A 25,933-nucleotide genomic window follows, 5' to 3' on the forward strand; every position below is an offset into this window, starting at 1 on the left:
TTCAGTATGTGAAAGTCACAGTTCACGGAAGTAGGGCGCGTGTAAATATCGTCCCTGATGGGGACCGTGCATAAAGTGCATGCGCGGAATGGAATGCGTGCATAATATCTCACAGTGACAAGTGAACAAGAAATTCCGAGAGACAGCCGGTACCAGCATCGCCATTGCATGTCTCTCTCTCTCTCTCTCGCACGCACACACACACACACACACACACACACACACACACACACACACACACACACACACACACACACACACACACACACACACACACACACACACACACACACACACACACACACACACACACACACACACACACACACACACACACACACACACCACACACACACACACACACACACACACACACACACACACACACACACACACACACACACACACACACACACACACACACACACACACACACACACACACACACACACACACACACACACACACACACACACACAATAAAACTGCAGAGTTCGCGTGCAGGCCAAAAAGAAAATTCATCTAGCATATCTTGCAGCAGGCAAATGGAGGCTCAGAGAATGGGCTTCGTTGAGGTCAGTTGATTCACGTTATCCATAAGTGCTATCTCACTGCTTTATTTATCAAAACAACTCGAGTGCGTGCGTGATTGCGCGCGTGTTTGTGTGTGTGTGTGTGTGTGTGTGTGTGTGTGTGTGTGTGTGTGTGTGTGTGTGTGTGTGTGTGTGTGTGTGTGTGTGTGTGTGTGTGTGTGTGTGTGTGTGTGTGTGTGTGTGTGTGTGTGTGTGTGTGTGTGTGTGTGTGTGTGTGTGTGCGTGCGTGCGTGCGTGCGTGCGTGCGTGTGTGTGTGTGTGTGTGTGTGTGTGTGTGTGTGTGTGCGTACGCGCGTCTTGAAGGTAGTCGCTTGCACAGTGCGCAAAACTACTTATGGATAAGGGACTTGCGTGTGGGTCCAATAAACCTCTTCTGATTTCTGTTCAAGCTCCAGGTTTGCCAAGCAAACACAGTCTACCTGATTTTTTATTTATTTAGTACATACTGCAGGCCGTGAGGCCCAAGCAGGAGTGGATTACAAACAAGTTATTACGAGTGAGCAATAATACCACGATGCGAACAGAACAAAGCACAAACAGCGGTAAATGAAAAAGATAATGGCACAGCATAACCAAAGCTAAACATGGTCATAAATCAGGTCAAGAGACTGTAGGCAGGTAGCTGGCAAGTTATTCCAATCACTGATGGTCTGCGGAAAGAAAGAGTGTTGAAATAACCTAGTCTTAGCAAAGTACGGGGTAAGAGAAAGGGGGTGAGAGTGTCGGGTTTGTCTGGTTTGATACTAGCAGGTACGGTGAAGAATCTATTCCAAGTTTATGGTTAAACAATAAGTATAAAAATTTCAGTCGAAGGAATTTTCGCCGGGATTGAAGGGTAGGTATTGAATTCGATTGCATCAGTGTAGAGACAGAGATTGTTCGACAGTACTGCGAAAACATGAAACGGACGGCTTTCCTTTGGATCCGCTCTAGAGCGTTTATGTTGGTGACAGTATACGGGTCCCATACAATACAGGCATACTCTAATTTAGTCCTTATAAAAGTTTCGTATGCTAATCTTTTAACTTTGAGAGGGGCATCCTTTAGCTTATGGCGCAACAAGCAAAGTTTTCGAAATGCAGACGAGCAAGTGTTAGAGATATGAGTGTTCCAGTTTAAGTTGCTTGTTAATGTCACACCAAGATATTTAAATTCGTTAACTTCAGCTATTAGACCTGAATCCAAAGAAAAAGAGTATTTTAACGGATTATGTTTTCTTGTAACACGTAGTAACACCGTCTTTTCCGAGTTTAGTTTCATTCCCCATTTACAACACCATGTGAATATGTTGTTAAGGGTCATGTTTAGTGCTACCTGGTCGTCAACTGACCGGATCTCATTAAAAATAATGCAGTCATCAGCATACATGCGGATCTGCACAGGCTCATTAACTATATTGACAATATCATTGCAATATATCAAAAACAGCAGCGGCCCAAGAACACTGCCCTGAGGGACACCAGATGTAACCGGAAGAGCACAAGAGATGCGGTCGCCTCGTCGTCCATGGAGCTAGCACCGGGGCAGTCGTGTGCGCCGTGGATGAATCGTTGAATCCTGTATATTTTGTTTTACGATTATGCGTGCCGCGCAGTGTTTCGTAAACATAAGCATCGTTCTCTCGGTAAGTGGAGGCCGCAAGCGAGGTTGTCTGTGGTTGCGAGTGAAGCGCGCGCAGGGTAGAACTTTATATCAGTCACAACGATCGGATATCGACAGAATAAATATTTATCATGTTTATTTTTGCTATCTCCGGAAAGTAAACCGCCGCAGATTCCGTCCAGCAATGAAGACGGCGAGAAATTTAAGCAAGCAAATATATAGGTCAGGGCGAGTACTGGCGCGAAAGCTGAACTGAGATAGTAGAAAGGCTTACTGCATTCCTCACAGAAGGAGTTTCAAAAACCTTAAGCGGCTCCGACGCCACGCGATCGAAGCGTCATCAGTGGGAGTTTATTAGAAAAATAAGAAATGGCCCGATTCATGATTTGAATTTTTAAGCATAGGTGTGCAATTGACGTACTGTGACGTGGCCCTTCTAGGCCGATGTGGATTTTGTATAGTACTCGGGGTTTTTTCAAAGCACAAACAATTGTTTTTACTTATTGCACAGACAAAATTAATGCCGTGATGCGCAATAAAATGCTTGTGACACGTCACGCATCTTCTACGTCATTCCATAGTTTGTGGAATTGACTGGGGCCTCTTCTTACAGAGCGTGCATTTCCTCCATTATTGGGCATTGAAGGAGCAGAAATTACAGGATGTCCCTTTTATGGCACACTTCATTTTGTCTTCAAGTTTAACCAGCCATGATAACCTTCTAGCGTCCTTCTAAAAACTAAACTTTAATTGCACTCCTTTCTTTTTGTTATCCGCTCTTTCATATTTCTGTTCTATCTTAAACCGAGGCTTTTTATACCGTTCAGCCGACCAGAATGCAGTATTTGACACGCGGGGACAAGCATTCCTGTATGCAATTTGTAATTAATAACTGTTCTGAGAACGGCCCGACTAAATCAGCCGAAAAACATAAAACGATGGGGCTTCCCGGTAACAGCGACAGCAGAAAAGAAGGAAAACCCTTATTCGAATAAACAGAACAAAGGCAAAAACTGCAGGAAGGAAGAAAAAGAAGTGAGAAATGCTGAACAAGACAAGGCACGACATCAGAGCCAGGGAGTGCGTTCATTTCTGACAGCGAAGTGAGAAACGAAGCCCGTTTAATTACTGTTCGTGCGCGAAAATGGAAGCCGCGAGACTTCCAGGGCACGCAGGGTTCCTGGAATGGTGTGTTACTATTGGCGCCACGGGGTTTCATTTCGTTGCTTTTCTTAGAGCCCATTCCCTTCTCTCCTCCGTCCTTAGTTATTTACCTTGCCCGTCTTTCTTGTTCGTCCCTTTTTTTGTGTTGCCCTTCGTTTGCAGTCCTCGGCGCGACGGAAGCGCCACCTTTTGGTACATGCAGCGTGTGCCGCCATCGCCGCCTCTGCCATCGTCGTTTAACGCGAGCAGACAACGGGGCCGGACGTAATCTTGTTTCGGGATCAAATATTGACACGGGAAATATCTCTTGCGACGGAGCGAGCCTCCAGTCTGCTAATACTAGAGGACGGTAAAGAAATAAAACAAGACGGAGAAGGGAAAGATGTGATGCAAGCACTCGACCGTAAGCTGCAGCTGTGAGAGGTGTACCCGGCGCACTCTTGGAGTGCCCAGCACACAGGGAAGCATAACGAGGCGGATACATTAAAGAAGCGGGCCTACATAGAGAGAGACGCGGTAACATATATGGTCTGCCGCCGCAGGTCCTTTTTGTTGCTACCGCCGCGCTTTGCTCCGCCTATGAGCGGACCAACTCGTCCAGATAATTTTCCAAACCTCGGTACTTTCTTTTTTTTTTTTTTTTTTTTTCTGCGCCTATCTGTACGCTCTGCCTGCTCGATCTTTCTCGTTATTGTGCCGCGGCGAATTCGCCTAAAGTACACCACGTACTCCTCTTCTACAGCCGCCGGCACGAACGCCGTCGATATGTGGACGTCTGTGGAGTTGTGTCGGAAACGGAACGCGATCGTCGTACCCGGTCCGACGATACTGAAGCGAGTGTCCACAGAGCTTCGCCCAACGGGAGCGTTCTGGTTACCGTTAATGCAGGCCAAGAGTTCGTTCACCCCTGCAAATGCAGGCTGTCGACAGAGCAGAGAGTTTGTGTCTGGGCATTGTGGGTCGTGACAGCGAGTATTTCGTAGGGAATCGAATGCGCAGGGATCAAATTCTGCGCGACTATGTAGTGCTGCCAACTTGCAATTGGTTCGCATCACTGAACTGTGGCGATGGACAGCTTGTGCACGTACCGGATAGTGAAGGGCCGCTTCTGCTTACGTGCAACGTTGTGAACTCCGTCTTTCTCTGATAGGGATGCAATTTTCATAATGGTCAAACTCGTGAACAGCCCGTAGCCGTTCGCTCTAGTATCCGACATTCCCCGCTTGCGCCTGCGCACTCTACTTCTTCTCCTTCAGTGCATATGGCACATACCTACAGTGGGGGATTGGCCAGAGTTCACTGCAGGGGTAAGAATAGAATTCATGATGTCCGTTTAGACTGTATGGTGGATAACTCATTAATTAGGAATTAGTGTTGCTAAAATATTTTGTAAAAATTTTGAGATGATAGGAATAGAATTCAATGAAAGAAGGGTAAAAATAATGAAGTATCATTCAGACAGATCGGCGCTGACGCACAAATCTTCCGGTAGCAATATTATAGTTGTGAAGTAACTCACACACCGGTTTTAGGGCATACCCTTTGACGGTTACACCAAAGGAGAAGAGGACAGCAACTGTAAACGGCAGTCCTAGGCGAGCAAGATCTATTTCTTTCTTCTTTGAGTAGCATACCTGCAGCAGGAGAGGATATAATGCTCAATTGTTTCCACGTCACATGACGCACAGAGATTTGACAACGTGAATCCATAGCAACATAAATAAAGACAGGCAAGGAATTCTATAACGCATGAGCGTCATGGAGACTTCATATTGCCTCGAGTTACAATAACGGATATTCCAACAGAAATTTAAGTTTTCGAGATCCATAGTCGCAAGGTGTGGCTCTTGGCTCAAGGAGTGTAACGTTTGAAACCGTTCAAAATGGGATATATTTAGCAAAATAATACATTCGGTACAACATCGGCAACAAGCCAATTGAGAGCTGAATTTGCTAAGTAATCGGCCATTATATCAGAAGTAATGCCGCAGTGCCCCGGAACCCACTGGAAACGTACTTCCTGTAAATGTAAGGGAGGGAAAAACATCAGGATTTGTTTCAAAAGACGCATCTTTGGGCTTTCCAGTGCTGCTAAGACTGACAGGCAGTCAGGGAGTTTGATTACCTGAGTAACGCTACCGGGAATTTTTTTAAGGGCCAAACCAATTGCAAGCAATTCAGCAATATTGGTGTGTACTCTAGGATCCATACAGAGAAACTCCTATCGAGTGCCTGGAAATAGATACCTATTGTCGTTTTTTCATCCCGTTGTGAGGCATCTGTGAAAATGGCTACGTGTCGTGGATACTGTGATATATAATCTTCCAGGTGGCCATTTATCACAATAGCTGTCAAGTCCTTTGAATTAGATTGCAACGACTGGTCAAAGAACAGTGCAGAAGTAGCTTGAACATTACCAACACATCTTACTGAAGTAAGCGAAACTGCGATTTTGGACCGCAAGAACTGAGTACACAGAAATTGTGGTTGCTTATACGGCAAACAATGATAATCTAGAAACTGAGCTTGGTGTGTAATAAAAATGGGAGAAGCCACTCCAGGCAGTGGTTCAAGTGTTCGCAAAAAGGTACGCACAGTGAGAAGCTCAAACCGAGAGTTCAAGTCTCGTACACGGGCCTCTAAATAGAGCACTGCATTTGAAACTGATTTTGGTAACCTCAAACACGATCGCAAAGCGCGCCTCTCTAAAAACAGCAAAAGTCGTAGTTTGTATTTAGGACTGCCAGAGAAAAGAACACAACCGAACTTCAGAATTGGTCTCCCACAAGTTTTATAAAGGAACAAAAGAACATCCCTGCCGAATTTCTTATGGCTAATTCTAATTAGGCGACCAAGGGCTTGCTCACCTTTCAGGCAATTGCGTTTGATATGAGGCCGCCAGTCTAATTGGGAGTGGTATAATACACCCAAGTATTTTAAGGATTCTTCGTCCTCCGTATTAAACCAGGATTTTTTTTCTTTCACGACACAGGACGCGGGAAGGTGAGATACAAATGAAGGAGCCAGAGTGGGCTATAGAGAACAGACGTGGGCTGTCCTAATTGCATTCAGCAAGAGACATAAGGGCAGGACATGCAACGCGGAGTCTAGATGAGCTCGGTACGGAATTTATTCCAAGAAAGTGCAAGCGTAGCAGAAGGCGAGTCGCAGATAGTATAGGTGGGGGAATTCAGAAAGTTTGCGGAAATTAGACGATCGCTGCAGGCGCGGAACAATGTTTTACTAGAGGTAGGTAGAAGAGGCAATTGTACTGGAGTGGACCTATTATGTGGTGTTTTCTTGCTTTGCTACACTCGAGTTGTAAATTGGCTTTCGAATCAGAAGTCGAATGTGCGAAGTTTCCTTAAGGAAAGCGACCTATAGCAAAGGAAATGCGCTGACGAATTTTGAGCCACCAGAAGAAAGCCGCGAGCACAGCGAGCGGACATATAATAACCGAGAGATGTTGTTGTTGTGGCTGTGGGAAGAAGGAAAGGAAAATGCACGGGCCTGCTACTGGCTCTGTAGCTGAGCCACCTCCGCTGCCTCGTGCAGACAGGAGAGAAAATAGAGAAGAAAGAAAAGGCAGAGGGAGAGAAAGACGCGCGCCGCGAAAGCAGCCGTCGTTCACCACCGAAACAGTGGCGGGTGCAATGACGGCCTAATGCGAGAGATTGGCGAGCAACCCTAATATGTTCTGCGGCACCAGCTACACTTAACGTACCGAAGCCTGCACACTAAACTTTTTCATTTATTCCCTGCACACCATGACCACGCGTTGCATACTGGCCGAATGGGAGCGCGTGTTTTCTCAAACCCACTGAGCCCTACAACACGCGCCGGCACGCGCGGGCGGTCGACGCTCGTCACGGGCTTGAACGAGGCGCGCACGCCTTCTTGCGACAGCGCAACGATTCGACACTGCCAGCGATGAGGGGGCGGGCGAAATCGTCGCGTGCAGTCATAAGCAGGATCGATTGAGGACACCTGCAGTTCACAAAGGAGGCCGGGTTTCGGAAGAGAGAGGAAAAGTGCCACTGAAAAGAGGAGTAATGAAGGAAACGGAAACTGGAATTGCCAAACCGGTGAGGCAGTAAAATACCACCTTCTCGATTACGGCCCACCCACTTCTCCTGCAATGCCTTCCTTCCCCTCTTCGTTCATTTTTACACGCTCAAACTGTATTCTTGTCTGTATCCCTCACTTCGCACCCGTTTTTTTTTTTTTTTAATTACGAAACGAATGGCTGGCAGAGGGTGTGCACGCCAGATACACAGGCGTAGTGCGTTTGAATGAATGCAACGAAAAATAAAGACAGAGAGAGAGAGAGAGAGAGAGAGAGAGAGAGAGAGAGAGAGAGATGGTTGAAGGAACACTACAGGGTAGTGGCAAGCTATAGCGAAGGCACGCCAGTCTCGCGCCGATGTGCCGACTGCCTTTGAAAAGAGGGGGGGGGGGGGGGTGGGGGCTGAGCGCTGCGTCGCGTCGAGTCATTTTCCCTGGAAGTCGGGAAGCGGCAACGCCCACCCATCCGCGCGCGAGCAGCCTGAGCACCGCAGAACAAAGGAAACGGACATGGGAGACTGTTGGGCGACACGCACGCACTGCCCTGTCTGCCTTTGTGTGCGCCATTAGCGGCGGACGCCGCGCAGCGCTCTCCGCAATCGCCAGGGAATGGGTCGGCGGAAACCACCTTCCTTCCTTCCTGCGTCTCTGCCCTGCCTGTCCTCCCATCAACACATACAACAACATAGCACGCTTTCTCGCAAGTACTGCCTCGCCTCTCGGCCTCGTGTCTCCGTCAGCGTGCGCGCTATGTACGTGCGCGAGCATCGGCGAAGATGTCTGCACTATGTCTCGCTGCTTGCGGTCATTTCTGCACAAGTTGCAGCTCCGGCTCTTCAGATCCGAAGAACGGGCTGACGCGTTCAGCCACTTCGTGATGACGACTGTACGTCGTTACGCCGACAGAGGCAGAATCTCCTTTGAGGCGTACCATCATTTCCCCCTTCTTTCTGCTCTTAGCGAGCTGTCCCGCCTCTCAATCTGCTATTTCTTTCTCACGCTTTCCTCAGATTTACTTAGTCTTAACTCGGCATGAGCGCGTGGAGACAATCAGAAACAGATGATACACGCTTCTTCGGGTTTTGTACCTTCGCTCGCGTAGCGCGAAATTAGACCGGACGGAGTCACACAGCCACCAAAGCCTCCCAAACTATGACAGGCAATGAGTGGAGCATTCACGAAAGAGCGGCATAACGGCGGTGCTCTGTCGCCCTATGTTTTCTCCTGTTCGAAGACTGCCCGGTGAGGAAAGCACGGCGCGCGTATATATGCTGTCCGTATCACGAAACGCGCCGCAATCTCATAAAGATGAGGCGCAGAGCGATAAGCTCTCGTGTGCTGTGCACAGTGAACAAAGCGGTGTCTGCTCCGGTGCACGCCATCGCAAGGACGATGATCGAGGCACTGCGTCATCGTTACGGCGGCTGAGGGAGAAGACAATAGCGTTAGCGTGCACCTCGCTATTTGTCGGAGATGTTGCAGCGGTGTAAGATAGGAACAAGCTCCCTTTAACGTTCGCTAACGTCGCGTGTCACGGAAAGCGACGAAGCATGGCTGCACTAAACGGAGTGACAAATAGTACGCGGAAAGTCCGCCCCTTTATATGTTGTCCTTGGCGTAAATACAGGTGTTGATAAGGCAACCTAGTGTCTATTCTTGTGCTGACATGAGTGCAGCTAATGGTACTCCGTACACAGCAAAGAAAAGCATAGGATAAAACGAAAAATGAAAGAAAACGAAGTGTGCGTATGTAAATGACCAAAACAAGTCCACAGAAATGTTGCGTACACGGGTGATCAGAAAACGAGAGCAGAGTGCTCACTTCATACGCGCACTGAAAGAACTAGCGCCATCTAATATTAATTTCACCCCGAACAAAAGTTCGCCCTGCCAGAATTCACGTATTTCTCTTTGCGATGGCGAATGTCTGGCATTCGACCTTTGCGTATTCATCATCATGATCATCGCTCTTTCTCCCTCTCCCGATGTATGTATGATTCACTTTATTTGTTTCCAGTGTAATCATCGCGGTAACCTTCCACTGAGCCAACCACGCATGCAGCCCAATCAACGTATACCGACGACATATAAGAGTACGCTTCGAGCTCATGGCTGAGCGTTTCGTCCAGGACAAACGCGCACAGCGGTGAGATAGAATTTCAGCGCAATCTTCGGGAAGCAATTTCGTCGTGGAAGCGCGCGGAAGATCTGGAAGCTGCAGGAAACCAGTGAAACAAGCACCGACGCATAAACCAAAAAACAAACAGAGAACGGGACAACACGGCTGAGAAGACGACGAAGGTATTATTCTCCGACCCTCGTATAGCCAACGTGATCCGCAAGCTCGCGAAGTCCGGTTTCAGGGCAGCGCCGGGGAGATGAGAAAAAAATTCGCTCCGCGTTTCTCGATCGGCAGCTCGCTACTCACGTCTCTAAAAGGAAAATATCTTTAACGAAAAAGCGTAAAATAAAATTTTATGCGCTTAGAACAAAAATAAACGTAATCACGATTGACGGGACGCTTCAGTTTCTCGACATCATCTCTTATTTGTTCAGGTTGCTTAAAGAAATACCAAGTGGAGCGAAACGATAGGAGAAACACAATATGCAGCAACAAAAAAATGCTGAATTTTTTTTTTAGATGAAAGACACAACTTGCGAAAAAGAGGCGTCCATACCAGCGATGCCGGTATAAGTGACGTGCAAGTAAGAACTTAAGGTAGAGCAGTTACAAAAAAAGAAGTGCAAAAGAAGTGCAAAAGAAGACCAATCGCAAATCATTTATCCTGCGTTAGTGTAAGTAGAATAAGAAATCCTACAATTTGATCTCGAGAAAAATTTGCTTTGCACAGAATGCATTTATTTCGAACATCACAGATGCCAATGGGGGTGAGCAAGAAGCCTCTGTGAACCGGCTCGAGAGAGCCCACGGCCCGATGCAGCAAACGCCAATATAGAAACAATGAAACAGACATGCAACAATATGGCATAATTTCGACACACGCGAAAAGGTATTTGAAAGAAAAATACAGCCTTCAGTGAAGCGTACACTGCATGATGAAATGCGGAAAAAAAGGTGCAGCGACAACAAAAAGCGGTTTGCGCAAATGTACTAACAGGAATCGATGACAAAACTTACAATACCAAGATAAAAACGGCTTCAGCAACCAGGGAATCTACAGGTTATCTTTCGCATGTTCTACGGCCCGATTTCTTCATTTTAACCGTTACAATGAATCAGCCATGTATTCCATAAAAAAAATTGCAGTAATGTAGGGGTGGGTGAAAAACTTGAACGGGGATTATGAGAGCCAAAAAGTGCATCAAACGAATTGCCTATCCCTGCGACTTGCTGAGCATTTCAATGGACAGGAAAACGTATAGGTTTCACCACCATCAACTGTAGCCTAAGCCCAGTGCAGCGCGAACGCCTGTCCCATATGCCTCCAATTAACCCTATCTATATATATGCCAGCTGTTGGTATCTTATTCCCACAAACTTCCTAATCAGCTCCACCTACGTGACCACTTACAGCTCATTGCTATGCTTTCCCCCTCTTCCACTCCGTTAGCCTTAAAGATCGTCGGTTACTTAGCCGTTGCATTAGATGCCCTGTCGTGCCCATTTCTTCTTCCTAATTTCGGCTCCCTTCGCATTCCTCTCCATAGGTGAGCACTTGTGAAAAGCAAGGATAAATACGTACTTCATCTTTCATCTTTATTTTCACTGTGAGGTACATGTGCATGGATTATCAGTATTACAGATAATACTGAGATAATACTTCCTTAGAGATGCTAACAAATTGGGATTCACGGCATGAGAATATCTGCCGGATTCATCCCATTTCATTCTTGTTTACCTCAAGCTCTCGTGTACGGTCTCTATATAGATGCGGTCGTTGTTTGCCCTAAGTGTAGGTATATTCTTAAACCGCTTGCGATGCTTTCCCACATCACAAGCGGCAAACTGCCTAAGCTGTCGATTCCTTCCGGGACTGTTGTGCGTTAGTTTAGTTTTATTCATTGTAATCTTTAAACCCACCGTTCTGCTTTTTTTTTTTTTTTCCTTTTGGTCGACAAGCACGGTCTGCGGTAAGTTCTTTGAGTGACTTGGATGGGATATGCCATCGACCATTTGGAGATTACAGGGACATTCTTTATTAACATTTGTATGCTTGACACTTAACAACTCTGTTTTTGTCCGAATACATCCAGGTTACGCAAAAAACGATTTATGAAATAAGTTATAACTTACTCATCGCACTTGCAATGAGTATGAACTTTACGCCAGAGCCAATAGTAACTTGCGCACTTAACTATCGAGTGAAAGCCGCGACACACGCGGCCGCCTAAAAGTAATGCGACTAGTAGTGGCGTTGAGCGCATACAATAGCGGGATTGGGAAACCAGTTTCCTAATTGCAGTCGTACGCACTTATCCCCGCGACCAGTCTCGTTACTTTCAGAACATAACATACCCTGTATTCATGCCATGGCTGCTTCTGTTTCAGAGCACAATATTCTGAAACTCGTATTGGCGGGAATTGCCGAGACTGATTATTTTGCTTCCTTTTTTGTTTTCTTAGAAAAGCAAACAGATGTGCATCTGCTACCAGTAATGGGACGTGTATCCCCACACCACGTGTAGGGCAGCCTACTGGGGATCGCCTAGTTAACCTCGCTGCCTTTCTATTATAACATCTCTCTGTTCTGAAAAAAAGAAAAATAACAAATAAAATCGAGCACCTCGATATAGATCGCGGGGCTCATTAGGGCCATTTGTTTAACCTACACCAGCTACACCAGTGCAGCAAAAATCCATTGCAGGTATAGGAAATTTCCTACACTGGTGTAGCTGGTGTAGGTTAAACAAATGGCCTTACTGAAATCTTGAAGCAACGCTAGCATAGCATACTAAGTGCGGTCGAAACGACTATCTCGGCTCGCATAAAGCTATGCAATTGCAATCATCTCAGTGCGTCCCCAACGGTTGTAGTATTTCTCTAAACGTTGACCGAACACAAGTGTTCATTTCCGCACTGCCGCTCAAGATAGTTGACATACGTATTGTTTCATTCTTTTTTGGCACAGCTGGGAGGGCAACTCTGACAGTTACAGAATGAGAGCGACGGAGCCGGTCTCTATTAGTTAAATAGCAAGCGCCGGTTATGGACCCAGCAAATAGAGCAGATGCAGCATAAACAGATTATACGGCAAGTCCACGTTAGCATTTACGGCCGGAAGCAAAGCACATTGCAACTGAAAGACGCTACGGCGCCGTAAACGTACGTGGCGGTCAAGTCTGAGACACACTTCGCCTTATACGGATTATTATTTCATACATGAACATAAAATGTTGCTTGCTATGATGTATTCATATTCTTCGCCCACACGCTTTCGCTATACGCCCAGCCACTCTGTTTAAGTGCCTACGCGTGCATTTGCCGTAGACCGGGAAAAAATAATGAGACGATAAAAAAAAAAAAGTAAATAACTCTGCGATCAAAGCCGAAACGCCCATCGCAATTCGGAGCGAGTCAAAAGTGAAGAGCACGACTCTGCGTTATGGCCTCCCTTGATGGCCGCAAAGATTTTGGAGCTTTTTATCGTCGCACACAGCAGCTTCCCCCCCCCCCCCCCCCTTTCACTTTTCTCCTTTCCCCCAAAGAAAGGCTTAACGAAGGAGTTCGTCGCCCTTTTCTTTTTCGTGCTGTTTCCTTACTTCTTTTTTTTTTTTTTTCGCCTTCGTTTCGCGGTCTTTGCCCAGTGCTTTCTATACGGCTTCGGATGGCCAAACCGCACAGCCAACGCCGCGGCGCATCTCATCTCGCTCTGGCCGCGGCCACAAATTCGGTACGTGCACGATATCCTCCATCGCTGCTGCAGCCTGGCGCACGCTTCTTCGGCACTTCTTGGCCATATATGCAATACGAAGGCGTCTTCCGCCCGTTCCCTCGCCCATGCGAAAGTTCGTTTCCCTTAGATTTCTCGGAGCACAAAAAAAAAAAAAAAAGAATGGCAGAGTGGGAGGTAGACGGAGTGAGGGGAGGGAACAAATTTAAAGTTTAGAATTGTGGCCTTCGGCCACTTTCATTTCTTAGACGCATAGATGCACACAGTGGTTACAGCAACGACGTGCGTGCGTGGAGTCACTCCCCTGTTTTGATTCTTTTTTATTTTATTTTTTTTTTCAGGTTTTGAATTTGTTTCTTCATTCGAAGAATCTGGAAGGGTCATCACATCGGGACTGTGTATTGTGCGGGCGTGGCCATAGGGCACGGCCGAGAATCGCATTTATTTCTCCTTTTATTATTATTATTTTTTTCCTTGGGATCGTAATGGTGGTGCGCGCGCATTCAGCAATTTAAACCTAGGACCGGCGTTGCGTAGTCTTTCACTGATGAACCGGCATTTCCACGGGGTTGCTTGCGCGGATTTTTGCCTGAATCGACGTCCCGGGCGTCCTCACTACTCTCCAGAGTTTGGTTATTGCTATGCAGTCTGAGCTCACTTGGTGTGTCGCCGTTACGCCCCCCCCCCCTCCCCCCTTCGCCCTCCATTCCGCCATTAGGTTACGCCAAATAATCCACTCACTCACTCACTCACTCACTCACTCACTCACTCACTCACTCACTCACTCACTCACTCACTCACTCACTCACTCACTCACTCACTCACACACTCACTCACTCACTCACTCACTCACTCACCGGTTGCATACACGCATAGCATTTAACACTTTAAAAAAATCACGTATCTCCTTCGAGAACCATCGATCTCACCGAAATGTGGATTTAAGCTAAGTGTATATTTAAATGCGCTACACCACAAATGCAGTTTACGTCATTTTCCATGCAAACGGCTCATTTCTTCCCACTGGCACCTGCACTCCAGCTCCAAAGAGATACAGGCATATATTTCGCACTCGTCTCGAAGCTGAGCGTACTGCGCAGCTTTGCCAGTGGCAGTCTTCTTTCCTTCATAGGCCGTCGTGTCTTCGCAATGCACGAAACAGAAACACAAACCTAATTACAAAGGGAGAGGGCTGGAGAAAGAGTTGAGGAGAAGGCTGCTTCACGACCTGAGGGCACGCAACTGGTTCTGAAAGCACTGCCGTAATGTTCATAGCAGACAACAAACTTGACCTCTTTGAAGGTCGGCGCGCTGATATTGTGCGCTCTACTTCGCCCCTCCCTTACTTCTTTAGTGAACAAGAAAAGCAAGCCAAATGTTGGTAGTACAAAAGCCATACCTCAATACATACGCTGCTCATTTTTCCAAACATAACGCTGCCTCTTTTGTTTTTTAAGAACTAGCCAGCTTCTATTTATTTATTCGTGTTTGCCCCTTTTGATCCCCACTCTTCCAATCTGTTCGTTTCCTTGTTTTGAAAGGCGCCCGTGCCACGACCAAAGAAACTTCCGAGAGAGGAAATGTTTTCCACACGCGACGAGACCGTTCCAGCGCCGAACTGCGGGCAAACTTGAGCGGTCGCCATAACCCACGAATGAGAGGCCACTGCGGGTAACGCGCGCAGTGACCGAGCCACGCGCAGCCCTCCGTCCGCCGCACACAGGCTCACTTTGTGCGACCGATGTTCGCCTTAACTGCCCTTTTTCCCCATCTCCCCCTTCATTATCCGTTCCCGCTTTCCCTCCGCAGTTTTTACTCGCCGCACATTTCAATTACTCGGAAATGGGAAGCCGCTTTTGACTCCTCGTGGTTGGGTGAGCTTTCGCACGCAAGCGGTCATGCAGCCGCGCCTTCTTCAGTGAGCGCTGCACATTTGGAGATCCCCGTATGAGCCTGTTTGTTCAGCTGAGTGCGGTTATGGGAAAGCAGTCATTGGGAATGTGCACTTAAATGCAATAGCAGGCAATAAAATAAAAAAAGAAACATAGCCAGAATGTACGAAGTTAACGGAACCGGAAGATTGGAAAGCGAAGGCGGACAAGGTATTGCGCGGACAAGACGTGGGCCGTTCGCTCGAACGCTCTAGCTTTATGAGATTTTTCGTGTCATCCGCGCATTCCGCTGGAACGAGTTTTAAATGGAAAGGCTGCTGGGCGGACGGAAGGCGCGCCTGAGTGGCTGTTATCGGGGATTCATGCCGTCAAAGAAGTCTTGCTCCATCTCGAGCTTCTCGGTCATAACCGCATGCGCTTCTCTTGGCTTCTGTGAGGACTTTTGAGATTGCGATGGTGTCGCACGGTTGGCGGGACATCGCAACTTAATGCGATTTCTTTTCATCATTTAAGGAATGTTATAACGCGAAGGGTGCATTTCAAAACAACATATACCATAAATGTACACCAATACACAACGGCCGCCTACACAGGGGTGCGAGCACCCGCCTCGGGTGTGGGAGGGTAGAGCTTCAGTGCCCGCAGTGTTTCCGGCTGCCTACTTGTTTTTCGATAGGGCAAAGTTTTCTCCTTGCCTGCTGATCGGCATCTGTGGGGCGAATTTATCGGGAAACTTGGTATTTGACATCAATTCTAGTAACACAGAGGTTTGAGCTAGTTGGTTCATCTTCGATATTTTACCGCCGCTGCGACAGGGGACGAGGAAAAAGAAGAGACGACAAGACAAGCGCTCGGACTAACAACTGAAGGTTTAATGAAACATACAAGGAAATATATTCTCACATGACAACCAGAAGCGCATGCGCTATCCCTTCCCACCAAAATAAAAAATCAAAACATACAGTATGGATCCAAATATGACAGTTCACAATCATTGATAATTACTGATGGTGTGCTAACGCACGTGTCACTATTTTTATGGATGTGATAGGCTTCACTGAGTTCTCTGGTCAATTTATTTTGATTCCTGAAAATAATCTTAGCTTTATCAAGGATCGGAGTGCATGCTTTTTTCGACACCTTCGACGAATCTGGATCATTAAGATTACAATCTCTGTAATGTAGTGCTAAGTTGGATGAGGGAACTCCTCTCAAAGACGTTTTATGCTGGCGCAGGCGCGTATTGATGCATTTCCCCGTTCGCCCTATATACCTCTTCCCGCATGTAAAGGAAATATCATAGACTACTCCTTCTGCGCATGGCACAAAACGCAGCTCATGTTTTACTTGACATCCTTAGCTAGTTTTTTGTTTTTGTTCTTTGCGTCTCCTATCTACCATAGCACAAATTTTTCCCAGCCTATTGGGAGCCGAAAACAACTCTTTAACCCCATATCTATTGCCAACTTGTTTGAGCCTGTGGGATAGCTTGTGAACGTAAGGTATTACCGCATAATTTTTTTTCATTTTTAATTGTTGTGCCCGATAGATACCGCTTACCAAATGACTAACTTTTTTCATGATTTTATTGCAGGCCAGTGTTATCACTTCCTTCGGGAAGCCTGCTAACCTTCGGGAAGCCTGTATGACAAGTGAATAACAGCTCAATAGTGCTCGATATCAAGTATATCAAAATGTGTCTTTAAAGATCCTGAACACCAAAAAAGGAATCTAAAACAGAACGTTTATTCACATGCACTGCCAAGCTGAGCCAGGGAATCTCTTATCGTGTGTAAAGCAGATGTAACTTGTGCACATATGCCGATCCACTGCACGCAAGAACCAGCTCTGCCGATATCCTGAATATGCTGTTTCTTACCTCACATTTCATTTATCTCGTTACAGGCTCGCTCGCACTTAGATTTGTGATTTTTTAATAGTCGACTCCTTGTTTTCTGTCGCTATTTCAGTCGGTATCCGCATATAACTTTTGCTTTATGAACAGCAGGCCTCCCGCTTCATCAATCCCAATAAAATCGGAGCTATCAAAATGTATTAAAAATTGTTTTCAAAACAGAAATTAACTGGCGCAAGCTGAGGCTGGTTGGGACTCCCTTAAGTGCGTTCTCACGTACAGCACTTATTTAGAAGCCATCCCGATCGCACTGAAAGCGTCACGTCATTTTTCACTGGAAACGAGACGCTTCTCCCCCGACCGACGCCGGCTCGGTTCTCAAGTGCACCATTTGACCAGCCCAGCCAAGCGATATCCCCGCCCCGCGGACGTCACCAAGGGGTGTGCGGGTCAAACTCGAGGCTTAGGAGACTCCCCGGGATGTGGGGTTCCCCGCTACGTTAAGATCCCCGACTCCGGCTAATAACGAGCAAGCGGCCGCCACACTGGGCTTCCCCCGTTTGGCGCAATTACGGCAGGCGCAGCTCCTGAAGGTGGCAGCTATAGCAATAGGAGGCGGCTTCGTTCAAATGACGCCCATTCATCTGCTGTAGGGCCACGCCACGGAGACCTGCGCTGGGCAGAGTGGAAGTACCACCATTACCACCACGGGCTGGGATGGCTTTCGTACAAGTCCTAAAAGAGAAATGGCATTTCTGCGCTTCACCATCTATATTGCCAGTTTTGGTTCGGAGAGCAGGAAAGAGAAACAAAACATTAAAAAGAGTTCCGGTTTAAAAAAAAAAGACATTAATAGCTTATTTAAAAGTGTCTTGTTTTGTATTTTACCCGGTACCTCTCAGAAAAACACTCCAGATCGAGCACAAAATGTTCGCATTACTAGCGGATAAGTAAAAGCTTTAACGTTTAGAGCCATATTTACGCTTATCGCTGTGTATTTAACACGCGAATAGGCGGTGGTCAGAATGGCGAACTTATAATGGCGTGCTAAATACTTGTTTTACGCTACAAACAATACTTGGTAGAAATATGTACAGCGGTTGTGTGCACTTGGATTAAAGACATCGGAAAGTCACAAATACAGGTGCTCATGGTGGCGAATGCTTGCTTAACGGATGCAGGCATTCGGGGAGTTTGAACACGAACTGCTATGGATCAAATGTGCTCGATGTTGGTTTTTTAGGCCGACACGAAACGCGTTAACCGAAGCTAAAATGCATCTATGGTGTGTTGCGTCCCACGCGACACTGCTGGTGCGAGATCTGTTCGCCCAAATTTGCAGTTTTTAAAGTAACCATAGTATCTGCAAGGAGCTACTCAGCAGCCGCTATAAAGGGAGCATCGACTCGCTGGACCCGCAGCAGAAGCCATCGAAAGAGCGACTCCAGGTCACCGGTGCGTGGGTTTGGTCTTTTCCTTAACGAGGCCCTCGAGAGACGGACCCCGAACAGGCTTTTTCCGCAGAGGCTACTAATGAAAAGCGCAATCCGAGGTGCCGTGCAGAGGCACGTATCGAGGGTAACGAGACGACAGCTTGTTTGCGTACTTGAACAGCGGCTCCTGCGTCGGGCCACGAAGGGCGAGATACTCTGGCCTGAATTCATTCACGCCTCGCTGGCGTCCGAGTGCGAAGACGGTAGGCTGTTGGAGTTCTGGAGCATTGCATATGTTAAAGAGGACTCGGCGTCTCCGATAGAAGTTCTTTAGCGCCATAAAAGGCAGGACCTCTCATCGCCTATGTTGTTTGGTTGGTGCGAAGGTGGCCCAATTTTCCTGCTTGCAACTTAGGCAAGCTTGCATTTATACGTATAAGAACATCAATCAAGACAGAACGAAAACGAAATAGCATTTCGATCCCGCAGTTAAAGTAGAAAGTGCAGCGAAAGCTCGGCCAAAATGGACGAGTCAGCATCAATGTATGTATTGTTTGCTCTTCGCAGAAAACGTTCATTGTAGATAGCAGACCCCAGTGTCGGCCCGTACATTAAGTTTTGAGAGATATTCTTTCTTGGACGATTTTCTTAAAATCTAGCAATATATTTCTCGAAAATCGATGATCAGCGCACACTGCATTATTTGAAGACGAGAAAAATGATGTACATTTTTGTTGTTATTGTCGTTTTTCAATAACAGCAGCACTGTGAATGACGAAAAGCGTAGTGACGAAAAAGGAACGGAGCAAAAAAACCATAAGAGTCATCTTGCTGGGCGGGCTCTTCATATACCAAAACAATTCCGGTGCTAAAGTTCTACCCTTCTGCATCGTATTCCGTTCGAGTAAGCATTTCCAAATGCTTCGTGAGCCCGCGCTGAGCTTCATAAGCAGACATAAAGCTGTAGGGTAACTGAAAAGGAGCAGCCCCTGCTACTATCTTTCGACCTGGTTCATACCTCCTCGCTCGGACCTTCTTTGGCGTCTCAGAAATAGCGTTCCTGCGCTTTTTATTATTAATGCCTAGCAATGTTTCCCTCCTAACCAGTTAGCCTACACCTAATTTATATTTAGGACTACGTTTTGTCTGCATCGATGTCCGCACCTACGTCTACACATACAGACAGCGTCTACCGTATACGCCTCTCCGTAGTTAACCGTTACACAACTAAATCGAGCAAAGAAACCCGACAGCACCAGATCGACAGGAATACCCCTCCATCGGCATACTGAAAACTCATGTCCTCCATTACCTAAAGAACAGGACTTCCACTCCAACTGCAGGATACTACAGCTACCACCTCGTGCAAAGGAACAGCTTGGCTATGGAGGCCAGAACCTGGCCCCAAAAGTCTGCGACGAAGACGGAGCTGATCGACCATTGTGCGACCCTTCTTGATGCTTCTGTACTTCCATTTTGTTTTTGTTTTCCTCTGCGTAGTTTCCCGGTCTCATTTCTTCCAGATTTCAGTTTGCAGACGGGGGCGGAGCCCGAAGAGCGATTTCACGTAAGAAAGATGGCTAACCTCTGGCTTTAAGAGTCCGCTTTGCCTCCCTTTGTTCCTAAGCCCCACGTGCGCGTCGTCTCTGAAGCCTGGCTAACCCTGCTGAGCGCCGAGCAATCTTCCCGCCCCTACCATGCCATTCCGGAGCAGTTCATTGTTTCTACTGCTCCGCGACCCCACGCAGGCCATCGCGTAACCAAGACGCCCAGCGCTCAATGGGTCCCCTGTCCTGCCGCGTTGAGATGTGCTACGGGTCATAGGGTCTCTTCGATTAAGGCTAACCGACGACAAGATAAGAGCAGTGACGAGACGACGTCCACCAAATGCGGCACACCCGACTTCGTTCCTCAGCCATTGTTCGCGAAAAGGATTGTTCTTGGGCCTTAATTGTACGCGAATATAGTGCCGCTGTGTTAAAGCCACAGGCTGAGAGGAAGCATATATGCCCTAAAGGCAGAAATAGTGCTCGAATTTTCCTCGCGTGGAGCATTAAAGGTTAAGAATTTAGTTTAAAGCGAATCTGACACGGACACAGGCAGCACCAGTCATTGGGTCATTAGCCCAAAGTTGGTACTGTAATGGCAATTCCAGCGCCCTTCATAAGACCCTGTGGATTGCCAACATATTTTAACATTGGGCAGATTATTTGTGCTGCCTGCCGGAGCGTACTGAGGATTCTTCCCGAAAAGCATGCCGTGCTTCTAGGTGCGCGGTGTTATACGGATCGACGGCGAAAAAGCGAGACTGCATAGGCAATGCAAATTATTGGCCCAATATTGGAGTGTGTTGACAATAGACTGGTCTTAGGCCGGACATTGGCAACCGAGTACCAATATTGGGCCCATTGTTTGTGCTACCTAGTATAATGCGAGCTATTCGAGCCTGCCTCAGCAAGTATTCAGGTTTGCTAGCGCAGGAGAGTATTTTCCTTCAAGTATTACGTAATTTACCACATAACCACGGTTTTAGGCAACCTTGCTGTCGACTTCTGTAAAACCATAACAGAAAAATATATATTAAAGAACCATCCCGAAAGTGACTGCAAAGTGGCACAGAAAAATCCCCATCCCCCCCCCCCCCCCCTTCCAAAAAAAAAAAGCGGGAAATAAAAACTAAAGAACATGAGTGCGCACTCGGTTCTAATTAAGACATTGGAAAAGGCGAAGACGGCGTTACATATATAATAGCGCACACCTTCCTCACACTACACTTTCTCGTCACAGTGACGCTGATTGCTCAAGGGCCGAACTGCAAATCTTCCCGCGTTTCACTCCGTGGCAGCACTAAAAAAAGGAGAAGTGGTTAAAGGGTAAAGTAAAAACAAGAGGCCGGGAACGGCTAACGAGAGATCGATGTGGTCTGCTGCACTGCAAGAGGGGACTAGGATGATAAAGGATGAGGAGGAAGATGTGGGGAGTACCTTTTAATTACATCGACACTGGTGTCCGATGCTTTAGTGCACTTCGCCAAGTGCGTCCTTTATAGCGGACGAAGTGCGGTGAGAGGAGGAAGTCTTATTGAGAAGACCCGGTGTGGTGTGCTAAACAGGCTACAAGCTCCCAAACTGGAGTAATTCTTTTCCGCTGTGCATAGAGAGAATGGAATTTCCTTGGCAGATTCTAGTAGTTATGGCTGCTATAAATGGCGCAGAGAAGCTCGGAAGTGCACGCGATTTTATAACTTTGGACAACGCGGGCCCTAGTAGTTTTACGTTTAACATATCTGTGCCCGCAGTGTTTTGACTGCGCACGCGCATTAAGAAAAGCAAATAACAACGTGTGCAAGTCGCAACAAGCTATCCAATTGATTTACCGAAAATTTACGATTCGTGCTGTACTTTTAAGAAGCCGTGAACACCGTAAAGTGCGAATACAAGGAAAACTCAAATAAAATTGAAGTTGAGCTCGCCGTCTTTCTCGCCGTTCATTTGTCTGAGACGTGCAGGGTGCGACAAAAACCGCCGAACAAGCTCTTGTGCGCCACAGCAGCGGGCATCGATCCAAATTAGGGTTTCTGCAAAACTACAAACATTCGAGGCACACTTCTAATGAGAATGCATGAACGCGAACTTTGTTTTTTTCTCGACGAACAACGCTGAAGTGATTTGCCTTCATTAGAGGCTTTTGTTCCCAGGGGGAAAGAATTACTAATGGCCAACTCTCGACAAAAGCGGGGCGTGGGACCTCCATTTACCCTATTCGATATTCCAGCGCCTGTGAAGGCGTGAACACAACGATATTAGGTTAAGTTCAAATCGGGCGAGGGCATTAGGCAGCGGAAGCTGATTTTAAAACTCCTCGTGATATGTGGACCTGACGTGCCACCAAGAGAAATATTCCCCAACTCTTCAAAGCACTGCCTATCCGCTGCAATAAACAGACGCAGCAGACTTGGATGTATCCCGTCAAAGTACGACAATGTGCACAATAAAAGATAGCAGCATGCAGAACTCCACTAGGTCAGCAATGCAAAAATAATTTCTGCTGATCTGTAAAGTCATACGACAAAGATTTTTATGCTGTAAGTCCCATCTCGACAATCGAACATGGAGGGGGTCGAAAATGCGTTCGAATAATGCAAAGCAAAGTTCGGATTAAGGAGAACGACTATCTCGCTTCCAATTATAACCAATCATGTTCACAGAACCACGTCATTACAATAATACCCTGGGGTTCGAATTAAGTGAGTCTGGAATACCCAGATTCCGATTTGACAATTTCATTAGTGCCGAACGTCAGACTCGGCTGAGTGAAAATGACCTCGATTTTCGGTCGTAATTTTACACTGTGGCGGAAAACTAAAAAAAAAACAAAAAAAAAAAAAAAACGCATAAGCGTCGCATACGAATCACGAGCATAGAATGCCACCCTCATCTTCGCTTGCCTCATATATACTCTGTAACGAGTTTCCGCTAATTTCAGTGACAAAGGCGCCAATTTCCTGATCATTCGTCCAGTAACAAGATGTGATTATCACCTCTTCCTCTCTAATGCAATCCGCTTCCGTCGGAGCAAAGCCTTATTATTATTCCTTGGCGATGGTAAACACCGCTTTAAATGAGGCATAAGGAAAGAAAAATGAAGAAGCAGTAATTTCCGGCGTCTGATTGCTCGCATGTTTTAGTAACGAAGCAGGCGCGACCTGCAAGGACGCGTGTAGCAGGCTTCGCCTTATTTCCTTCCTGCGCGAGACGGGACGGGACGCCTAGTGGCCGTCGTTCGATTTCTACAAGAACGAGCCAAGCCACTAATTTCCGCTGTATTTTCAGAGCTTCTCTTTTTACACTTTTCAAGCATACCACTATCGAGTTTTCTTTTTAATCATGCACGTACTGCAGGACAGATAATTGGCAGAAATAAAATATCAAGCAGCTAATTAACTACACAGCTATAAGGACAAAGCGGAACAACCACATCATTCCACGAGAATGATGAGCACGTTGTCGAGCACAGTTAACATTTAGTGTTACGGTGTTGTTCCTGAAACTGGTGGGAAGTTCACTTCTACCTTAAAAGCCAGTTGTAATGGCTCGTTCACACTTGATCATTCGGTGCCGAAAAGCGAGCGAAATCCGCCGCCGCGGAAGCCTTCTTTCTCTTGTTTATAATTGGCGTCCACTGCACCGGGGGCAAGCTGCGAGCGCCTTTGACTTCACCCAAGAATTCGAAGTGAAGCTTCGTCCTGCCGCGTGGATCGGGAGGCTGCGCGCATGATTTGAACGACGTTGGGACATTGCGAGGTGCGACCGTGAGGTTTCGAGCTCTAGGATTCATATCTCACTGCGATTTTGTTATCAGGTATAACGCAGTTGCGTGTTTGAAACGCTAAGGTGAACGACTCGCAATCGCGTATCACGGTCTTGCAGCATCGTTCAGGCGCAGCGCGCAGGCTGCCAGACGGAAGTTCCATCCTCCTATGAACTCGCCGCGTAAAGTCAAACACAATTGTCCTCCATGCATTCCAATCGGCCGTGGTAGCTGGCGGATTTGGGTCGACCGAACTTTCCGCCGATATATCCGGCGGATTCGCTGCCACGGCGGCGGACTTCCACGCTGCTGCCGCCCAATTGCTCAAGTATGGACGTCGTGGTCTATCGGTAAGGCCAAACAACGAAACACGCCTTTTCGCGCAGTATACATCAATAGGGAACAGCGGAGCGAGCGGCCTTGAGTACGCTTTGTTTAAAGTGGCGATGAGCCTGCGACTGACCTCACGTCGTCGAGCAAGGGGCGACTCCAGTCAGATCTCAATGCGAATATTCAAGCGCCTTGGTAGAGCCATCAAGTAAGCAGCAGAACGTGTATCAAAGCCAAACGTTCCGCTCCCCTCTTCGGGCTCTGTTGACAGCGCAAAAATAACGCCTTTGGTAAGTAACGTTATCCGAATGAGCTCCTCCTCTTTTCTGTTTGTTAGTTCCCTCTCTCCATGCCTCCTTCCCCCTTCCTCCCCGTCTCCTCCTCATTCCTCTCTGTCGATCAAGCGTGAAAAACACTGCGCAACTTTGTTCGATTGCCGAAGCAGAACTGCGGCGGCGGCCGGGACCTCGAAGGCAACTATCACCACCTCATTCGCTAGGAGAGGCTACTAATTACGACGCCAGGTCCGAAAACCACCGCACTAATCACTCCTTCCTCGTAGCGTGCAGCGAGGCCGAGCAGCAGCACTAGACTCCGTCAGTAGCGCCCGGAGGCGACACGCGTGACCGCCCTGTCCAAGCGGCACCGCGAACCGATTCGAAGGTCCTCTGGTAGTGCCTGCTTGCCGCCGCGAAGCCAGAGGTTTCCAGTGTATGCAAGCTACTGAACCCTACGGTACACCTGTCGCCGTCGCTTGGCTTGGCGTGGCAGTGGCCACCACCAACATCCGGAGAAAATAAGAGCCGCGGTGCGCAGCCATCGGCGCAGGCATGGGCGCAGGTGTGCCCGCCGCTCCGCAACACCAGGAAGTCATCCGCGAGAAGCAATTTCCGCCGGACTCGCCGATTTCGCGTCCCCCTACGCTAGGCCGCATCGACCATCGACGGCGCCATGCGGAAAACAGGAGCCGCGCCGTGCACCGCATCCATGCGGAGATCGGGTTAGTTTCGTGCAGCACCCTAAAATCCGTGCACTTCGGGAAAGGTCTACATGGAGATCCAGGAAGCTAGATACACTCCCGGACGCTGCCATTCGCTCCAGTGAGTGAACGCCAGAAGGAAGTCTAACAACTAACTTTCCGATTTGTTAGCAAGAAAAGACACAGGTTGAGGAACACCTCTAGCCTTTGAGGAGAAAAGATTGGAAAATGGGCGGTGCGGTTACAGTCGCAGCAGCCTATATTCGTCTTTACACTGCATGTTTTCACTGTTATTGCATGCGGGAGCTGCGTCAAACACTTCGGATAATATGACAAGTCACTTAAACATACGTGCAAGCGTGTAGGTGACACTACGATAACAACCTCAGTAGTCCGCAGCTGATCAGTCTGCAACGTTGAGAGAAATGTCAGTCTCAGTTTCATGCTTTGAACAGACAATCCGTGGTGGATATTACCAAGACGAGACGGATTTCAAAAATCACGGAGGATACTTAAACTCTGTCTTGAAGGGTATGATGCAACATCATTGAAAGGGCACTGGAATGAGTCCATCGAGGGTAAGGAAAGCCGATGGTATACTTATAAATACTGAATCGCCTATCATCCTCCCGCAAATTTTTGGTTCACACAGGAGATATTGGCGATTAAAAACGGCCTTCGTGTCTTCCCCTGAATTCATACACCTGCCCGCGAGATAAAGACACAAAGAGAACAGACCGGCAGAATCCTTTTTCCATTAAAGCATCACCAGCCAATCCGGCTTGGTTGTTAAACCTCTTACTTTCTTTGTTTCTTTTTTTTTTTTTTTGCCGCTTCCTTTGCGACAGCTAGACAGCA

General features: G+C 47.4%; 1 protein-coding gene across 4 annotated transcripts in view; it reads right to left on the reverse strand.

The window, feature by feature from the left end:
• The window catches only part of LOC146190648 (uncharacterized), a 273,402-nt gene that overhangs the window by 17,967 nt on the left and 229,502 nt on the right, over positions 1 to 25,933 (reverse strand). Inside the window, exon 5 of one of the 4 annotated variants that reach the window (XR_014706561.1) lies at positions 4,904 to 4,993. The exons of the other annotated variants lie outside the window; for them this stretch is intronic. The gene's annotated coding sequence lies outside the window, so the exon portion shown is untranslated. Of the gene's footprint in view, positions 1 to 4,903; positions 4,994 to 25,933 lie in introns of those variants that run through there. 4 annotated transcript variants of the gene reach the window in all.

The sequence above is a fragment of the Amblyomma maculatum genome, chromosome 4 (genome assembly GCF_055883805.1).
Source record: "Amblyomma maculatum isolate TAMU_Amacu chromosome 4, ASM5588380v1, whole genome shotgun sequence".
Classification (NCBI taxonomy): Eukaryota; Metazoa; Arthropoda; class Arachnida; order Ixodida; family Ixodidae; genus Amblyomma; species Amblyomma maculatum.